This window comes from Bufo bufo, chromosome 6 (genome assembly GCF_905171765.1).
Source record: "Bufo bufo chromosome 6, aBufBuf1.1, whole genome shotgun sequence".
Taxonomy (NCBI): Eukaryota; Metazoa; Chordata; class Amphibia; order Anura; family Bufonidae; genus Bufo; species Bufo bufo.
Window position 1 is genome coordinate 149,700,714 of NC_053394.1, and position 17,918 is coordinate 149,718,631.

At 46.4% G+C, this 17,918-nt stretch overlaps 1 protein-coding gene across 3 annotated transcripts in view; it reads left to right on the forward strand.

The window, feature by feature from the left end:
- Positions 1-7,654: 7,654 nt before the first annotated feature.
- LOC121003043 (activity dependent neuroprotector homeobox) overlaps positions 7,655-17,918 on the forward strand; it is a 35,356-nt gene continuing 25,092 nt past the window's right edge. Inside the window, exons 1-2 of one of the 3 annotated variants that reach the window (XM_040434589.1) lie at positions 8,150-8,421; positions 9,317-9,449. The gene's annotated coding sequence lies outside the window, so the exon portion shown is untranslated. The other 2 variants (XM_040434591.1, XM_040434588.1) reach the window with 2 other exon arrangements.

Sequence of the window (17,918 nt, forward strand, 5' to 3'; positions counted from 1 at the left end):
GATGTGTTTTTTTTAACCCCTAACAGGTATATTAGACGCTGTTTTGAAACCAGCGTCTAATATACCTGCTACCTGGTCCTCTGGTGGTCCCCTTTGTTTGGATCGACCACCAGAGGACACAGGTAGCTCAGTAAAGTAGCACCAAACACCACTACACTACACTACACCCCCCCGTCACTTATTAACCCCTTATTAGCCCCTGATCACCCCATATAGACTCCCTGATCACCCCCCTGTCATTGATCACACCCCTGTAAAGCTCCATTCAGATGTCCGCATGATTTTTACGGATCCACTGATAGATGGATCGGATCCGCAAAATGCATACAGACGTCTGAATGGAGCCTTACAGGGGCGTGATCAATGACTGTGGTGATCACCCCATATAGACTCCCTGATCACCCCCCTGTCATTGATTACACCCCTGTCATTGATCAACCCCCTGTAAAGCTCCATTCAGATGTCCGCATGATTTTTACGGATCCACTGATAGATGGATCGGATCCGCAAAACGCATACAGACGTCTGAATGGAGCCTTACAGGGGCGTGATCAATGACTGTGGTGATCACCCCACTGTCATTGATTACCCCCCTGTAAAGCTCCATTCAGATGTCCGCATGATTTTTACGGATCCACTGATAGATGGATCGGATCTGCAAAACACATACAGGCGTCTCCCTGGAGCCTTCCAGGGGGCGGTGATCACCCCATATAGACTCCCTGATCACCCCCCCTGTCATTGATCACCCCCCCTGTCATTGATCACCCCCCCGTCAGGCTGCATTCAGATGTCCGTATGATTTTTACGGATCCACGGATACATGGATCGGATCCGCAAAACACATACGGACATCTGAATGGAGCCTTACAGGGGAGTGATCAATGACTGTGGTGATCACCCCATATAGACTCTCTGATTACCCCCCTGTAAGGCTCCATTCAGACATTTTTTTGGCCCAAGTTAGCGGAATTATTTATTTTTTTTCTTACAAAATCTCATATTCCACTAACTTGTGTCAAAAAATAAAATCTCACATGAACTCACCATACCCCTCACGGAATCCAAATGCGTAAAATTTTTTAGACATTTATATTCCAGACTTCTTCTCACGCTTTAGGGCCCCTAGAATGCCAGGGCAGTATAAATACCCCACATGTGACCCCATTTCGGAAAGAAGACACCCCAAGGTATTCCGTGAGGGGAATATTGAGTCCATGAAAGATTGAAATTTTTGTCCCAAGTTAGCGGAAAGGGAGACTTTGTGAGAAAAAAATAAAAAATATCAATTTCCGCTAACTTGTGCCAAAAAAAAATAATTTCTATGAACTCGCCATGCCCCTCATTGAATACCTTGGGGTGTCTTCTTTCCAAAATGGGGTCACGTGGGGTATTTATACTGCCCTGGCATTCTAGGGGCCCCAAAGCGTGAGAAGAAGTCTGGTATCCAAATGTCTAAAAATGCCCTCCTAAAAGGATTTTGGGCACCTTTGCGCATCTAGGCTGCAAAAAAGTGTCACACATGTGGTATCGCCGTACTCAGGAGAAGTTGGGGAATGTGTTTTGGAGTGTCATTTTACATATACCCATGCTGGGTGAGAGAAATATCTTGGTCAAATGCCAACTTTGTATAAAAAAAAATGGGAAAAGTTGTCTTTTGCCAAGATATTTCTCTCACCCAGCATGGGTATATGTAAAATGACACCCTAAAACACATTGCCCAACTTCTCCTGAATACGGCGATACCACATGTGTGACACTTTTTTGCAGCCTAGGTGGGCAAAGGGGCCCACATTCCAAAGAGCACCTTTAGGATTTCACAGGTCATTTACCTACTTACCACACATTAGGGCCCCTGGAAAATGCCAGGGCAGTATAACTACCCCACAAGTGACCCTATTTTGGAAAGAAGACACCCCAAGGTATTCCGTGAGGGGCATGGCGAGTTCCTAGTATTTTTTATTTTTTGTCACAAGTTAGTGGAAAATGATGATTTTTTTTTTTTTCTTACAAAGTCTCATATTCCACTAACTTGTGACAAAAAATAAAAACTTCCATGAACTCACTATGCCCATCAGCAAATACCTTGGGGTGTCTTCTTTCCAAAATGGGGTCACTTGTGGGGTAGTAATACTGCCCTGGCATTCTAGGGGCCCAAATGTGTGGTCAGGAGTTTGAAATCAAATTCTGTAAAAAATGACCAGTCAAATCCGAAAGGTGCTCTTTGGAATATGGGCCCCTTTGCCCACCTAGGCTGCAAAAAAGTGTCACACATCTGGTATCTCCGTATTCAGGAGAAGTTGGGGAATGTGTTTTGGGGTGTCATTTTACATATACCCATGCTGGGTGAGAGAAATATCTTGGCAAAAGACAACTTTTACCATTTTTTTATACAAAGTTGTCTTTTGCCAAGATATTTCTCTCACCCAGCATGGGTATATGTAAAATGACACCCCAAAACACATTCCCCAACTTCTCCTGAATACGGAGATACCACATGTGTGACACTTTTTTGCAGCCTAGGTGGGCAAAGGGGCCCACATTCCAAAGAGCACCTTTCGGATTTCACCAGCCATTTTTTACAGAATTTGATTTCAAACTCCTTACCACACATTTGGGCCCCTAGAATGCCAGGGCAGTATAACTACCCCACAAGTGACCCCATTTTGGAAAGAAGACATCCCAAGGTATTCGCTGATGGGCATAGTGAGTTCATGGAAGTTTTTATTTTTTGTCACAAGTTAGTGGAATATGAGACTTTGTAAGAAAAAAAAATAATAAAAAAAAAATCATCATTTTCCGCTAACTTGTGACAAAAAATAAAAAGTTCTATGAACTCACTATGCCCATCAGTGAATACCTTAGGATGTCTACTTTCCGAAATGGGGTCATTTGTGGGGTGTTTGTACTGTCTGGCCATTGTAGAACCTCAGGAAACATGACAGGTGCTCAGAAAGTCAGAGCTCCTTCAAAAAGCGGAAATTCACATTTTTGTACCATAGTTTGTAAACGCTATAACTTTTACCCAAACCATTTTTTTTTTACCCAAACATTTTTTTTTTATCAAAAGACATGTAGAACAATAAATTTAGAGCAAAATTTATATATGGATGTCGTTTTTTTTGCAAAATTTTACAACTGAAAGTGAAAAATGTCATTTTTTTGCAAAAAATCATTAAATTTCGATTAATAACAAAAAAAGTAAAAATATCAGCAGCAATGAAATACCACCAAATGAAAGCTCTATTAGTGAGAAGAAAAGGAGGTAAAATTCATTTGGGTGGTAAGTTGCATGACCGCTAAAGTTGTGGAGTGCCGATTTGTAAAAAAGGGCCTGGTCTTTAGGGGGGTATAAACCTGTGGTCCTTAAGTGGTTAAGACAATAGGCTAAAAACTAAAAAAAACTGACTCTCAGACTATGGAGATACTAAAATGTTTATTTTTTTGTTTAAAAAAATATATTATAGTGTAATACCTAAATAAATTTAAAAAAGTTGACATATTAGGTATTGCCGCGTCCGTACGAATCTGCTCTATAAAAATAAACACATGAACTAACCCCTCAAATGAACACAGTCAAAAAAAATGTAAAAAACTGCGCCAAAACAGCTATTTTTTGCCAGATTTTCCATTTTTAGCCATTTTTTCCATTAACAAAGCAAGGGTTAACTGTCACACAAAACTCTATATTTATTGCCCTGATTCTGTAGTTTTCAGAAACACACCATATGTGGTCGTAAAATGCTGTATGGCCAAACGGCAGGGCGCAGAAGGAAAGGAGCGTCATATGGCTTTTGGAACACAGATTTTGCTGGACTGTTTTTTTTGACACCATGTCCCATTTGAAGCCCCCCTAGAGTAGAAACTCCATAAAACTGACCCAATCTAAGAAACTACACCCCTCAAGGTATTCAAAACTGATTTTACTATTTTTTTTTAATCCTTTAGGTGTTCCACCAGAGTTATTGGCAAATGGAGATGAAATTTCAGAATTTCAATTTTTTGAACCTTGCCTCACAAAAATGTAATATAGAGCAACCAAAAATCATATGTACCCTAAAAATAGTCCCAACTAAACTATCATCTTATCCCGTAGTTTCCAAAATGGGGTCACTTTTGTGGAGTTTCTACTCTAGGGGTGCATCAGGGGGGCTTCAAATGGGACATGGTGTAAATAAACCAGTCCAGCAAAATGTGCCTTCCAGAAACCATATGGTGTTCCTTTCCTTCTGCGCCCTGCTGTGTGCCCGTACAGTAGTTTACGACCACATATGGGGTGTTTCTATAAACTACAGAATCAGGGCAATAAATATTGCGTTTAGTTTGGCTGTTAACCCTTGCTTTGTGTCACGGATGTAGTAGGGGAGAACACCAAAAGACAACAAGACGGACGGGAAAAGACACTAGGCCTCACCGCTAGGGAAGGAAAAGGGTCACGACCTATGAAACCCTGCTCCTGGCCCTAACTCCTATCTGTATGGGCACCTCTCGATGGTAGAGATGCCCATACACAGGAACCTAGAAAACCCTGGTGGCCCTCAGATGCCCTAGACTTAATGACAGGGCAGAGACAACCTGCTCCTTCCCTGGTGAAGGAACCAGTGTCTCACTGAGGCCTAGTAAACAATAGAGGGGGGGGGGGGGGGGAATACAAAACACAACAAGCGGAACACTTAAAGGGCTTCACCCCACTAAACCTTTTTTTTTTTTTGCTTACTTATAATCCCCACACTGCGATTTATGCCTACATAATCAAATTAATCATTTTGGTCCTGTAGATTTTGTTTAAAACATGCTTTTAAAATATGCAAATTACCTTGCTACCAGCAAGTAGGGCGGCTACTTGCTGGTAGCAGCCGCATCCTCCGATCCTAAAGACGCCCCCTCCGCATTGTGATTGACAGGGCCAGGGAACGTAATCGTTCGCTGCTGGCCCTGCCTGTTAGCATTCAAAATCTGGCGCCTGCGCCGCGGCCGTACCTGTCTTCAATCGGCGCAGGCGCACTGAGAGGCGGCCGCTCCATCCTCAATGCGCCTGGTGTAGATGTGACGTCATCGGCGCAGGCGCATTGAGGATGGAGCGGCCGAGCGAGTGGCCACCTCTCAGTGCGCCTGCGCCGATTGAAGACAGGTACGGCCGCGGCGCAGGCGCCAGATTTTGAATGCTAACAGGTAGGGCCAGCAGAGAATGATTACGTTCCCTGGCCCTGTCAATCACAATGCGGAGGGGGGCGTCTTTAGGATCGGAGGATGCGGCTGCTACCAGCAAGTAGCCGCCCTACTTGCTGGTAGCAAGGTAATTTGCATATTTTAAAAGCATGTTTTAAACAAAATCTACAGGACCAAAATGATTAATTTGATTATGTAGGCATAAATCGCAGTGTGGGGATTATAAGTAAGCAAAAAAAAATAAAAAAAAGGTTTAGTGGGGCGACAGAAGCCCTTTAACTTCTAAGGATGATGGATGATCAGGACTTCAACTAGAACCACACTCCAGCTCTTCCAACACCAAATGAAGCTATCCAGAGCAAGGACTGATGGGTGAAGTCAAACTAAATAGGGGGAGGTAAAGGTCACATGATCCACACCTGAACAGGAGGTGTGGACATACAAGCAACACACAGACAAAGTGAAACCAAAAGATGCTGTCAGATCACTAATGAGCAGATAATCTTTCAGACCTTCTCAAACCTGTCATCGGTGTGACACTTTGTTACTGGGAAAAAATGAATTAAAATGGAAAATTTGCTACAAAATTGAAATTCTGAAATTTCAGCTCCATTTGCAAATAACTCTTGTGGAACACCTAAAGGGTTAACAAAGTTTGTAAATTCAGTTTTGAATACCTTGAGGGGTTTCTATTATGTAAGCCTCACAAAGTGACTTCAGACCTGAACTGGTCCTTAAAAAGTGGGTTTTGGAAAATTTCAAGATTTGCTTCTAAACTTCAAAGCCTTGTAACGTCCCCAAAAAATAAAATGGCATTCCCAAAATGATCCAAACATGAAGTAGACATATGGGGAATGTAAATTAATAACTATTTTTGGAGGTATTACTATGTATTATAGAAGTAGAGAAATTGAAACTTGTAAATTTTTCCAAATTTTTGGTAAATTTAGTATTTTTTTTATAAATAAAAATATATTTTTTTTACTCCATTTTACTAGTGTCATGAAGTACAACATTTGACGAAAAAACTAATCTCAGAATGGCCTGGATAAGTAAAAGCGTTTTAAAGTTATTCACACATAAAGTGAAACTGGTCGGATTTGCAAAAAAATGGCCTGGTCCTTCCACAACAGACATATAGAGCTTTTGATTTCTCACAATTATTAAGTGTATAACAGTTTTTTTAGTTATTAAATTCATGGTCCATTGCATACTTACAGGAATTTTTTACAATTTCAGAAATTGTATTCCAATAAGTATGGTTTAGGTTCCATCTAAGTAGCCTGATTACTTACATGATGGTGAGGAAAAGCCTAATGTTCTTTACTACAGTAAATTTATTACAAAATGATTGGCCATTTACGAAGACGTTAAAGTCAGAACTTTGGCTTACCGACTCCACAGCCCTGGACAGAAGTATAATAAAATAAAAAAATTCACTCCATTCTGTTTTTCAAAAAAAAAAATTATTGCCTCAACCCCTTTAACAAATCCTATAAGGACATGCATGGTAGTGGGATATCTTCATTATCTAGAACTCCATAGAAATTTTACATTGAAGCTCAAATTCATGGATTTTCTTTCTTATCAAAATTGAAAGAAGCTGAAGAAATACAATTCATTTTCTTAAGCGCGGACACAAGTGAGGTAAGGAAATGAGAGCATGGATGACATCATCATAGAAACATAGAATGTGTCGGCAGATAAGAACCATTTGGCCCATCCAGTCTGCCCAATATACTAAATACTATGGATAGCCCCTGGCCCTATCGCTGGCCCATGTCGCTGGTAACACAAGACACTGGCTGCATCCAATCACGAAGACAGAGTATAAGACTCTGTGGCTCATAGAAGATGTCTACTCCACAACTGAGAAGAAGAATTGCGGATGGCATCTACCAGTGACCAGAAGCAGTGCCACTCTTCTCCATGGTCATATCTGGTACTGCAGCCTAGCCCCATTCAAGTGAATACCAGAAACAGCCCATGGTCAGTAGTGGAGCTGTTTTGGAAAGAAAGCAGTCGTGTATTTCTTATCTCATACAACCCCTTCAATATGTTCTTCGGACAGTGACCAATGTCTTGAAGACTTAAAAGTCATAGGGGTTGCCAACCCAAGGTCTCTTGTACTGGGTGGCATCTATATGGATCCTATATATGGGGCCTCATCATATGGTATCATTGGGACTTTGGTGGCAAGCCATGGTATAGCCAGCACACCTGGGCCAAGGGGCTTAAGACTTTGAGGATGGAGAACTTCAAGGACGCTTGGGAACTCATTAAATGACTTATTGGAAATTGCAATTGCCCAGCATATTCTCAGTCACAACCAGGATGTTGACTGGCATCTGACTTCCCAAGAAGAGCTGTGGCAGTAGCACAAATAACATGATATAACCAATGGTTCTCCATGTTTCAATAATTAAAATGGCAGTCTGGGCCTAAACCTTGGCCAAAGCCCAGCCATATGAAAACTCCAGTCAATATCCTAATGGCGGTGGTGGTTCCATGCTTCCAGTGGCCCTTGTCCAGCAGAAGGGAACCTTGGGTGGCATGAGAGCAGTAGTCAGGGCCCCAGTCATTCTGCTGACCATTGTGTGGTGAGCTGCATGCTGCAAAGAACAGGAAGACGGGGCCCTGAGCCTGCCATCCCCACCCTGACCGCATGGCTGCAGCACTGAGCAACCAGCACCATGTGACCAACTCCACGTTGTAGTCCCGGCCGCGGAAGGATATTCTGTAGAGCAGAGGGGAAAAAAACCACCATACTCAGTACATCCCAGCCGTGATTTTCAGCCCTGTCTCCTAGTATCCCTCCGTCGGAGTGAAGCGCCCCCTATTGGAGACAGTGTTCTGCTGCTGCCGCTGTTCTCCCGCTCTCGCCACTAGGACAAAGACATCCCCCTGCCAGCACCGGGACGGAGAGAGCCGTCATCCCGGGAGTCTCCGCTCCCGCCAGGCCGCAAAGGTTTGTGTTTTCCCGGGCTCTCTTCGCCCCCCGCCCGGACAATGAGTCCCCCCCACATGCTAATGAGCCGCTGACGCCACATCCGATCTTTCTCGGACGCCATTTTGGCCAGGGCAGGATCGGAGCCGCCGTGTATTGTCTGGAGGAGGAACCCGGCCGCCGGCTCCCGCCTCATCCTCCTCCTCAACACCATCATCTCCCGCCGCCGGCCCTGGGCTCTTGCCATTCCCCTCCCTGCCGGCCGGTGAGGGGGAGCCCGGTCCCTGACACATCCAGGACTGAAGGTACGTGAGGGCCCCCCGGGGGAAGGAAGGGGAGCGGCGCCCCGCTATCAGGGAGCCCTGCGCGTCCTCACTGGCGGTGCTGCGCGGTGGACACCTTTACCTCAGGGGCCTGCACCTCTCAGAGGGACGGCCGGGGGCACCTATAGGGGGGACTCTGCCTCACGCCCCCCCAATAAGGGGCAGCACGTCTGGGAGCCCGGAGCTCCTGGGCTGCAGGATGCTGGAGCCGTGTGTGCTGGGGGGCCCCGGCCCTGTACTCCTGGGGAGGATTGCTGTCATCGTGTCACATTGTTGTCATGTAAATTGCCGCACACGTGTGATTCTTTTTTTTTAATAGCGCTGGCGCCGAACGGGTTAACACCTGGGGACGCGGGGCTGATGTGCATGAAGGCAATGCGGCTGCGGGCGAGAAAGGGGTTAATGCCGGGGGGCGGGTACAGTCTGTCTGCTGTAAAAAGGCGCGCTCCCTGCCTGTAGCCATGCTGTCCTCCTCACTTCCTAGACGGGCTGCACGGCGCGGAACAAAGGCGCCCCGGCCGCTGTCACCTCTGCCCGGCCATTGTCTCCCCTGCTCTGGAGCCTTGTAGGGGGGGTAGGAAAAATAACACACGGAGCCCGTGCCTCCACCCAACATGCACCGCAGCCATGACGCCCACGATCCTGTAGGGGGCGCATTCTGTGCGCTGGGTAAGGCTCCGGAGTGTGGGGGAGGGGAAGCAGGAACTGCAGCACAGCGCCTCCTCCAAGGCAGCAGAGACTGCGGAGAAGAGTGAGTCGCAGCCTCTGCTTCTAGGAGGAGGCACAGGGTGGCACTGCCAACCCAGGGGCGCCGGGCTGCAGCAGTGCAAGTAGAGGGCAGCTCACTGACACCATGTCTGTACTTCTGCTCTTCCAGAAGGCCTCCTTGGACACTGGATGCATGGATGTTCTCTGCCATCACCTTACCCTGTGTGAAGATACCCTGTGTGTGTGGCACCGGCTCCTTCCTTGCTCTCCCTTCTTGATCTAATCTAATTGAGAAGCAAAAGGTTTGTTCATAGTCCTTGCATTGAGTTACCCTGGAGTAGAAATAAGGTAGCGCCGCCGTATACTGGGAGATGAGTTCACGTGGAGTTGTCTCAGTCACGTCGCGGCCCTTTACCCCCCTGGATTGGCAGATAGAAGCCAGTGCAAGAGTCAGCTGAGTGCTGTGGTCCCGCTCAGCTTTACGACTTGTGAGCGGTCCGCACCAAATCGGCTTGGGGTAGGGGCGCTTTGGCCCCAGTATCCTTGTGGTTTGCCCAGTTTGGTTATGTCCTTTATCAGTAGTCTGGACAAGTCTCGGCTGACACATTGTCCTGGTGATTTGACTGCTGTTCACTGTTGACATTTTGCTCCAGTTACCCCCCCCCCCCCCTTAATTTTAGTTTTGTTTTGTTCTGCCATTGTTGTTGTGACTGGTGGACAGGACCTCGAGCCCCTTATCTCAGCACAGCTAGGGCTCATGGACACAACTGATCGCACAAGGAAACGTGGCTCCCCTAAACTGACCGTATCCGTGTTTTATGAAGCGAATCTCGGGAACAAGAGATGTATGATAAATTACTATGAGCAGTTTAGGGGATCCGCGGTCGGCCCAGTAGATCCGCCAGAGACACAGACCACATTTCCTTGGCCGATCAGTCATGTTCATGAGCCCTTATTCTGCAGAATGAATCTTTTAGGTCGATGAACTCCTGTGACTTTTATGTCCATCAGGCCCCACTAAGATTTCTATCATTTGGTCGGAAAAAATTGCGCTGCTTCTGGTGCAGATGTAAAACGTTTGTCCTTTATCTGTGTCGGGACTGTCAGATGTCGGGGCCCAGGGGCTACCGCTTTTCGGTGTTTGCTGAAACTTTTTTTTGTTTTGTAAAACTTTTTTTCATTTTTATTTGCCTTTTTTAATATTTAATTCCTTCCTTACCGTGAGTGATACTGTCAGCAAGCGCGCCATTTTACCGAATAATTCCTGGTGAGAAGTGGATATGGCAGGTTTATTTAATAAGACTTTCCTACTCTTCTGTCCACCACTGCTCCTTTTTTTGTACCCAGCAGGATAGGCGTGTTGGCATAATGACATCATATGACCTCGGCGTGCTACTGCCAGTCAGTGATGTCACATCCTGCGATCGTACGACAGGCCGTAACTATGAATGCCATGACATCATGCTGAACTGTGTGTGCGGTGTGGTAGGGGCATGACGGAGGAGCATTTGAAAGTATTTGAAAATCTTAAATTGCAGAGTAGTAATTCTCACTTTCCTCTCGTTTTGTGCGATTTACTAAACTTTTTAATTGGTGTTTTAGCTTATCGTTTTTTTCAATTTATTTTTTCCCTGCTTTCCTTAAAGTGGTTTTCCGGTACTATTGTGTGGATGGCCTATCCTCGGCATGGGTCATCAATATCTGATTGGTGGGTGGTCCGATTTCCCCATACCCCCCACCAGTCTCCTGTTGTGCAATAGCTCTGGAAGTCGTCACCAGAACTCCACAGCTCCATCTATTTTGTAGTGGACGGAGCTGGTTACTGCAGGGTGTAGTGGACGGAGCTGGTTACTGCAGCGCTGCTTCCATTCACTTCATAGGAGCAGGGCTTTAGTAACCAGCTCCGTCCACTACACCATGAATGGACCCTGGAACTACCGAAGAACAGTGGATTGTCAGGGTGTCTGACACCTCAACGATCCAATATTGATGGATTGTCCTGATTATGGAGGAGCGAATCGACTTCAGATGAAACATCCAAAGTAGATTCGCATAAAACTTTGTTTCAATACTGTATGGAGTTAGCGCTCCTTACAGTATTAGAATGTATTGGCCGAGACGTTGCATAATTTCAGAAATCGATTTATACTGTAAAAAAACTTTTTCCGAACTCTGGTTCGGTTCCAAGGTACCACTAGGAACCGGACCGGAGTTTACAGTATAAATCAATTTTCTGAAGTTATGCCGACGTCTCAGCCAATACATTCTAATACTGTACGGAGCGCTCGCTCTGTACAGTATTGAAACAAAGTTTTATACGAATGGACTTTGGATGTTTCATCTGAAGTCGTTTTGCTCATCCCTGGTCCTGATGATAGACTATCTATATCAGGGTTGCTCAACCTTTTCTGGTTGGGGGCCACATTGTCAGACTAAACTAATTCCGAGGGCCGGAAATAAAATACTGTATTTATGGTATATTGAACATACAGTATATACTATCAATGTCTAGTTACACTTCCAGGACTCCCATTTTATGGGGGAATACATGAAAGATACATGTGAGCTGCCACAAGACATAGACATTAGGGGTGCACCGAAATTTCGGCCGAAAATGCACCTAATCCACTTCGGCCGATATTGTTACATATCGGCCGAAAATATGGGGTGTGGGATTTGTCACCCACCATCTGCGGGCGGGCGCCGGGCGGGCGGTTTACTTTGTCACTGCATCTTTATTTTACCTTACAATCGTGAGGCTCCAGTAACTAACAACTCTGCAGGCAGAGCGGAGGCCGGCGTAACGTCACTTACTCACGTGACGCGCCTGCTCCGCCTCCTTCATTCATAAAGTGGGCGGAGCAGGTGCGTCACGTGAGTAAGTGACGTTACGCCGCCCTCCGCTCTGCCTGCAGAGTTGTTAGTTACTGGAGCCTCACGATTGTAAGGTAAAATAAAGATGCTGTGAGCAGCAGGGCCGGGGCTGTTATGGGTAGGGGGGATCGGTCTATGGAACTGCTATGGGGAGGGGGGATCTGTGCACTGCTATGGGGAGGGGGGGATCTGTGCACTGCTATGGGGAGGGGGGGATCTGTGCACTGCTATGGGGAGGGGGGATCTGTGCACTGCTATGGGGAGGGGGGATCTGTGCACTGTTATGGGGAAAGGGATCTGTGCACTGTTATGGGGAAAGGGATCTGTGCACTGTTATGCCCATAACAGTGCACAGATCCCCCTCTCCATAACAGCGCCACCCACAGATCCCCCTCTCCATAACAGCGCCACCCACAGATCCCCCTCTCCATAACAGCGCCACCCACAGATCCCCCTCTCCATAACAGCGCCACCCACAGATCCCCCTCTCCATAACAGCGCCACCCACAGATCCCCCTCTCCATAACAGCGCCACCCACAGATCCCCCTCTCCATAACAGCGCCACCCATAGATCCCCCTCTCCATAACAGCGCCACCCACAGATCCCCCTCTCCATAACAGCGCCACCCACAGATCCCCCTCTCCATAACGGCGCCACCCACAGATCCCCCTCTCCATAACGGCGCCACCCACAGATCCCCCTCTCCATAACGGCGCCACCCACAGATCCCCCTCTCCATAACGGCGCCACCCACAGATCCCCCTCTCCATAACGGCGCCACCCACAGATCCCCCTCTCCATAACGGCGCCACCCACAGATCCCCCTCTCCATAACGGCGCCTCCCACAGATCCCCCTCTCCATAACAGCGCCACCCACAGATCCCCCTCTCCATAACAGAGCCACCCACAGATCCCCCTCTCCATAACAGCGCCACCCACAGATCCCCCTCTCCATAACAGCGCCACCCACAGATGAATTTCATTCATGAAAAAGAATTATTAATAAAATCATTAAAAAAAAAGTATTTTAAAAGTATTTGGGCAAAAAGGCAGTTTCGGTTTCGGTTTTCGGTCAAGGGCATCCTGAATTTTCGGTTTCGGTTTCGGACCAGAATTTTCATTTCGGTGCACCCCTAATAGACATACATGTCTGGTAACAGATGGTTGGGGCCGCACAGAATGGTATCGAGGGCCGCATGTGGCCCCCGGACTGCAGGTTGTGCACCCCTGATCTATATAAATGGTCTTCAGAACCCCAATTATAGTACACATTGGGTAATTGTAGGCTAAATTAACTTATCTTTGAGGGGCCTGGCTGTTTAATCTTTGGAGGTGAATGGTGATGTCTCCGGATTCTCCCCTGAGAGAAGATGTAATGGAAATCAAGGATTGGACATAGTTGGTTTCAACCTGCCGGGCTGGATGGGTCTGAAACGCCACATAGAGAATACATGCATGCCAAGCTGCACGTCTGTGGGGGCTGGAAAGTAGAGCTGTTGGGTAAATTAAACCTCCAGTAGAGGTTTAGGGTCCATTTACACATCCGTGTGTGTTTTGCGGATCCGCAAAACACGGACACCGGCAATGTGCGTTCCGCATTTTGCGGACCGCACATTGCCGGCACTGATAGAATATGCCTATTCTTGTCCGCAATTGCAGACAAGAATAGGACATGTTCTATTTTTTTCGGGAACGGAAGTGCGGGTCCGCAATTCCAGATCCGGGCAGCACATTGTGCTTCCCCATAGAAATGAATGGGTCTGCAACGTGTGAATGGACCCTTAAAGTGTATGGGAAGCAGGGACGCCAACCTGAATCTTTCCTTTTACTCGACAAAATCACCGACTTCCAGTATTTTTTTTTTATTTTTTTTACTGCCAAATTGGGAAACCATAAAGAATGATTAGAAGTACATGTGTGTAGCTGATTATACTGATAACTCATTACTAGTATTAATTGGAAATACTAATTGCCACAAAAATATCCTGCTCAAGTACCATCAGCCCCCCCCCCCCAAAAAAAAAATAATCACAGGCGTGTTTTACTTTTTATTTTTTTCTCACCGACACAGGAAAAGCCAGCTATTTTTATCCAGAAATCTCTGGACGGTTGACGACCCTGATGGGTAGTGCCTTCTGTATACTGTAGTCAGAGATGGAGGGGGATTTCCAACTTTAGATACATGACAGGAAGTAACATTTGTTCTGATACCAGCGTACACAACCTAACAAAGGGTCTTTAACCATATAGTCCCACCTCCCCCCAAAAAATGCTCTTCTTACTAATATTCCAGCCCTTTCATTTTGGTGCTGCCCAGGTCTCCCACAGGTCTCTGCCGTCTAGCCTCCCACAAGGACATGTACATCCAGTTACTGGCTGCAGCAGTGAATGTTCCACCGCTGCAGGGCCCCAGGAAGCGTCAGAACCAGGGAGGTGGGGGATGGGGAAGCTGAACGTCTTCTACCATTGTACACAGTTATTCACACGTTAAGGGTGGCAGGACAACCCTTTCAAGAAGCATCTGTTTTCTTGTGAAGATAATGACATGTTGGCTGCTGATTTCTTAATCCAGTGTAATACGCTGCTGGTCATGATGTCGCGGGTTGTTCATAAGGGTGTCCTATCTACATTAAAGAGGGTTATCCCCTCCAAATAGGGCATTTGAGTGACAAGTGGACAAGTCCGCTGCATACCGGGGCCGGATAGTGGCGGCTGTCATGTCGAAGGGGTTATCTTTTCATGAGACAACTCATAAACTTCCCCAATGACGATGCCTTTATAGTTCTACTCGTATGGAAAGTGCTCAAGACAATTAACAGTGACTGATCATGGGAGGTGTGACTAGGTCATGGCAGCGGCTAGATGTGAGCTCCTGGACCATCCTAGTTTTATAAAAAAAAAAAAAAACGAATTATTGCATAATGAAAAGTTCAACTTTCTGATGTGCATTTTAAATCCTGGCAATGAATGGGAGCATTCTTGATTGCACCCAGGACCTGAAAACTGGTAAATTAGAGATGAGCCAAATGATTCGTTCATCAAAACGGACTTCTTGAGCAGCGAGGGGCCCTGCTGTCTAATACTCCCCCCTGATTGACAGAGCTGGACATTGCGCCTGGCCTTGTCAATCTCTTCCCTGCATCATTGCTCAGAATAGCGGCGCGAGTGCAGAAGTAGTAGCAGCAGAGCCTCTGCGCTTGCGCTGCCACTTGGAGCAATGGTGCAGGGGCAAGACTGACAAGGCCAGGAGTGATGTCCAGCTCTGTCAATCAAGGGGGAGCATTAAGCAGCAGGGCCAGCCCCTTACCGCTCGAGAATCACTGTTAAGGCCGACTGCAGACATGAGGGATTTGCAGTGAATTTTCCACCGAGCAATTTACAGTACAAAACCCAATCCACCTGTGTGTGAAATATTATTCTCTGAAACCACAGCATGTCGTGGATTTGACAATTACTTTCTGTTGCACAAATGCATCATATTTCCCCTTTTTTGTCAATACAAAGGGTAACATGTATGGCAGTATCCTCATGTAACTAATCAGTCACTTCTGGACCTGGTCTAATAAACGCTCGGCTATGGGAAGTTAGGCCTCATGCACACGACCGTTGTTGTGTTGTGTTCCGCAAAATGGGGTTCCGTTGTTCTGTGATCCATTTTTGTTTTTCCGTGTGTCTTCCTTTATTTTTGGAGAACCACCAGACATAAAGGAATGTAAAAAAAAAGTCTTAGACAGGTTTGCCATGCAAATGATAGGAATAAAACTGACGCGGATGACAATCTTGTGTGCCTCCGTGTTTTTTAGCGGTCCCATTGACTTGAATGGGTCCGCAAACTGTTTTCCGCGGAAATAATAGGACATGTTTGGACGGATTGGAACCACTCATCACGGACGCGGATGGCAAACGGTGCACTATCCGCATTTTCAACGGCTCCATAGAAATGAATGGGTCCACACCTGAAACGCTAAAATCGGCGGAACGAACGCGGAAGCAAACAACGGTTGTGTGCATGAGGCCTTATAGGGCATGTTTACATGTGTCAGATTTGCAATGTGTATTTTTTTTTTAATGCATCCTTGGCAAAAAACCGTAGCTGTCAGGTTTAAGGGGTCATTCACACGGCTATATCAGTTTTGCAGTCCGCATGAATCCACGTAATACGGTTACCAGCTGTGTGCACCCCACATTTTCCCCTTACGTGACGCATATGCAATGTGGTGTACACCTATGTCTGTAAAAGAACACCCAGGGGGTTGCTTGGCGTGGAGATGCTACTTTTAAAAAGTTGCACATCATAACTGAGGCTTAAAGGTGTTCTAATCTGAAATACTGACCTCCTTTTCACTCCACTTCTAAAGTGCCACAAAAAATAGGGACCAGATGTAGCACGACACCTGAGGGGTTAACTGCCGCTGATCTGCCAGTACCCGCCTCCTGTATTAAGGGTAATTATCATTGGTGGCTCAGTACGCCCCCCCCCCCCCTCAAACCCCCACCCTTCCCCATTGAAAATCATTGGTGGCACAGTGCGCTGGCCCCTCTCAACCCCCCCAGTATTAAAATCATTGGTGACAGTGGCCACAGGGTCCCCTCCGCTCCCCCTCATTGGTGCTGCAGTGGCAGCTTCTGATCGGAGCCCCAGCAGTGTAATCCAGAGGCTCCGATTGGTTACCATGGCAGCCAGGATGCTACTGAAGCCCTGGCTGCCATGGTAACATCCCTGATGCTGTGAGCACAGAGCAGCAGGGACAGTGTGAAGTCCTATTCACCCTGATAGAGCTCCATCAGGGTGAATAGGACAAGGGATGAAAAAAATCCCAGGTTCTAGCCCCTAAGGGCTGTTTCACACAAGCGGATGCCGTGCGTGACATCCGCTCCGTGAATGACAGCCAAGACCCGATGCAGAAGCACGGAGCATTAACATGATTGATAATGCTCCGTGCCTCTCTGTGATCTCTTTACTACGAAATCCCAGTGAGATAAAGTTGTCACTGTGATTTCGTAGTAAAGAGATCACAGAGAGGCACGGAGCATTATCAATCATGTTAATGCTCCGTGCTTCTGCATCGGGTCTTGGCTGTCATTCACGAAGCGGATGTCACGCACGGCATCCGCTCGTGTGAAACAGCCCTAAGGGGGGAAATAGTTATTAAATAAAAAGTGTAAAAAAAAAAAAGTCAAACGCCCACCAAAATATTAAGTATGAATCACCCCCTTTTCCCAATTTCACATATAAAATGTATAAATAATAAACATATTACATATTGCCACGTCAGAAAAGTCCAAACTATTAAAATATAAAAAAAATCTATGCGGTGAACGCCGGAACTGAAAAAATAAATAGAAACTGTGTGATTCGCCATTTTTTTAAAATGCGGAATGCACGTGGCTTTTCTGGTTTATTTTTTCCGCGTGGTAGCGAATGGCATCGAGTATTGCAATACTTTTTCATGGTATCGAAACCGAATCAAAAATTTGGTATTACAACAACTCTACCCCTAACACAGTGCAGCACGTCTATTCTGCGTCGCTGGACACACTGCCTCCTGCTTGTGAGAGCTGACTGGGAGAAAAGCAGGAGGCAGTAATGTGAAGCCACACACAGTGGGCCTCATTTATGAAGCCTCCTTCTCCATGGCAGCCATTCACAGCACAGCTTTCATGGTGTAAACTGCTCTGCTAAAATGAAAGCTGCTCTCTGGTTGGTTGGTTGCTATGGTTAACTTTCTTTTAGGCAGTTTTGATAAATGCCCAGCAGTATATTATAGATGGTTGGTGGGGGGTTTGTATCTGCAGCGATCGGTTGTATGAACCCGCCTATTATCTCTGCAGAAATGAAATCTGAGGGGCATTCAGAAGTGCGTGGAGCTTGGTGGGTATGAATCGTAGGGTCC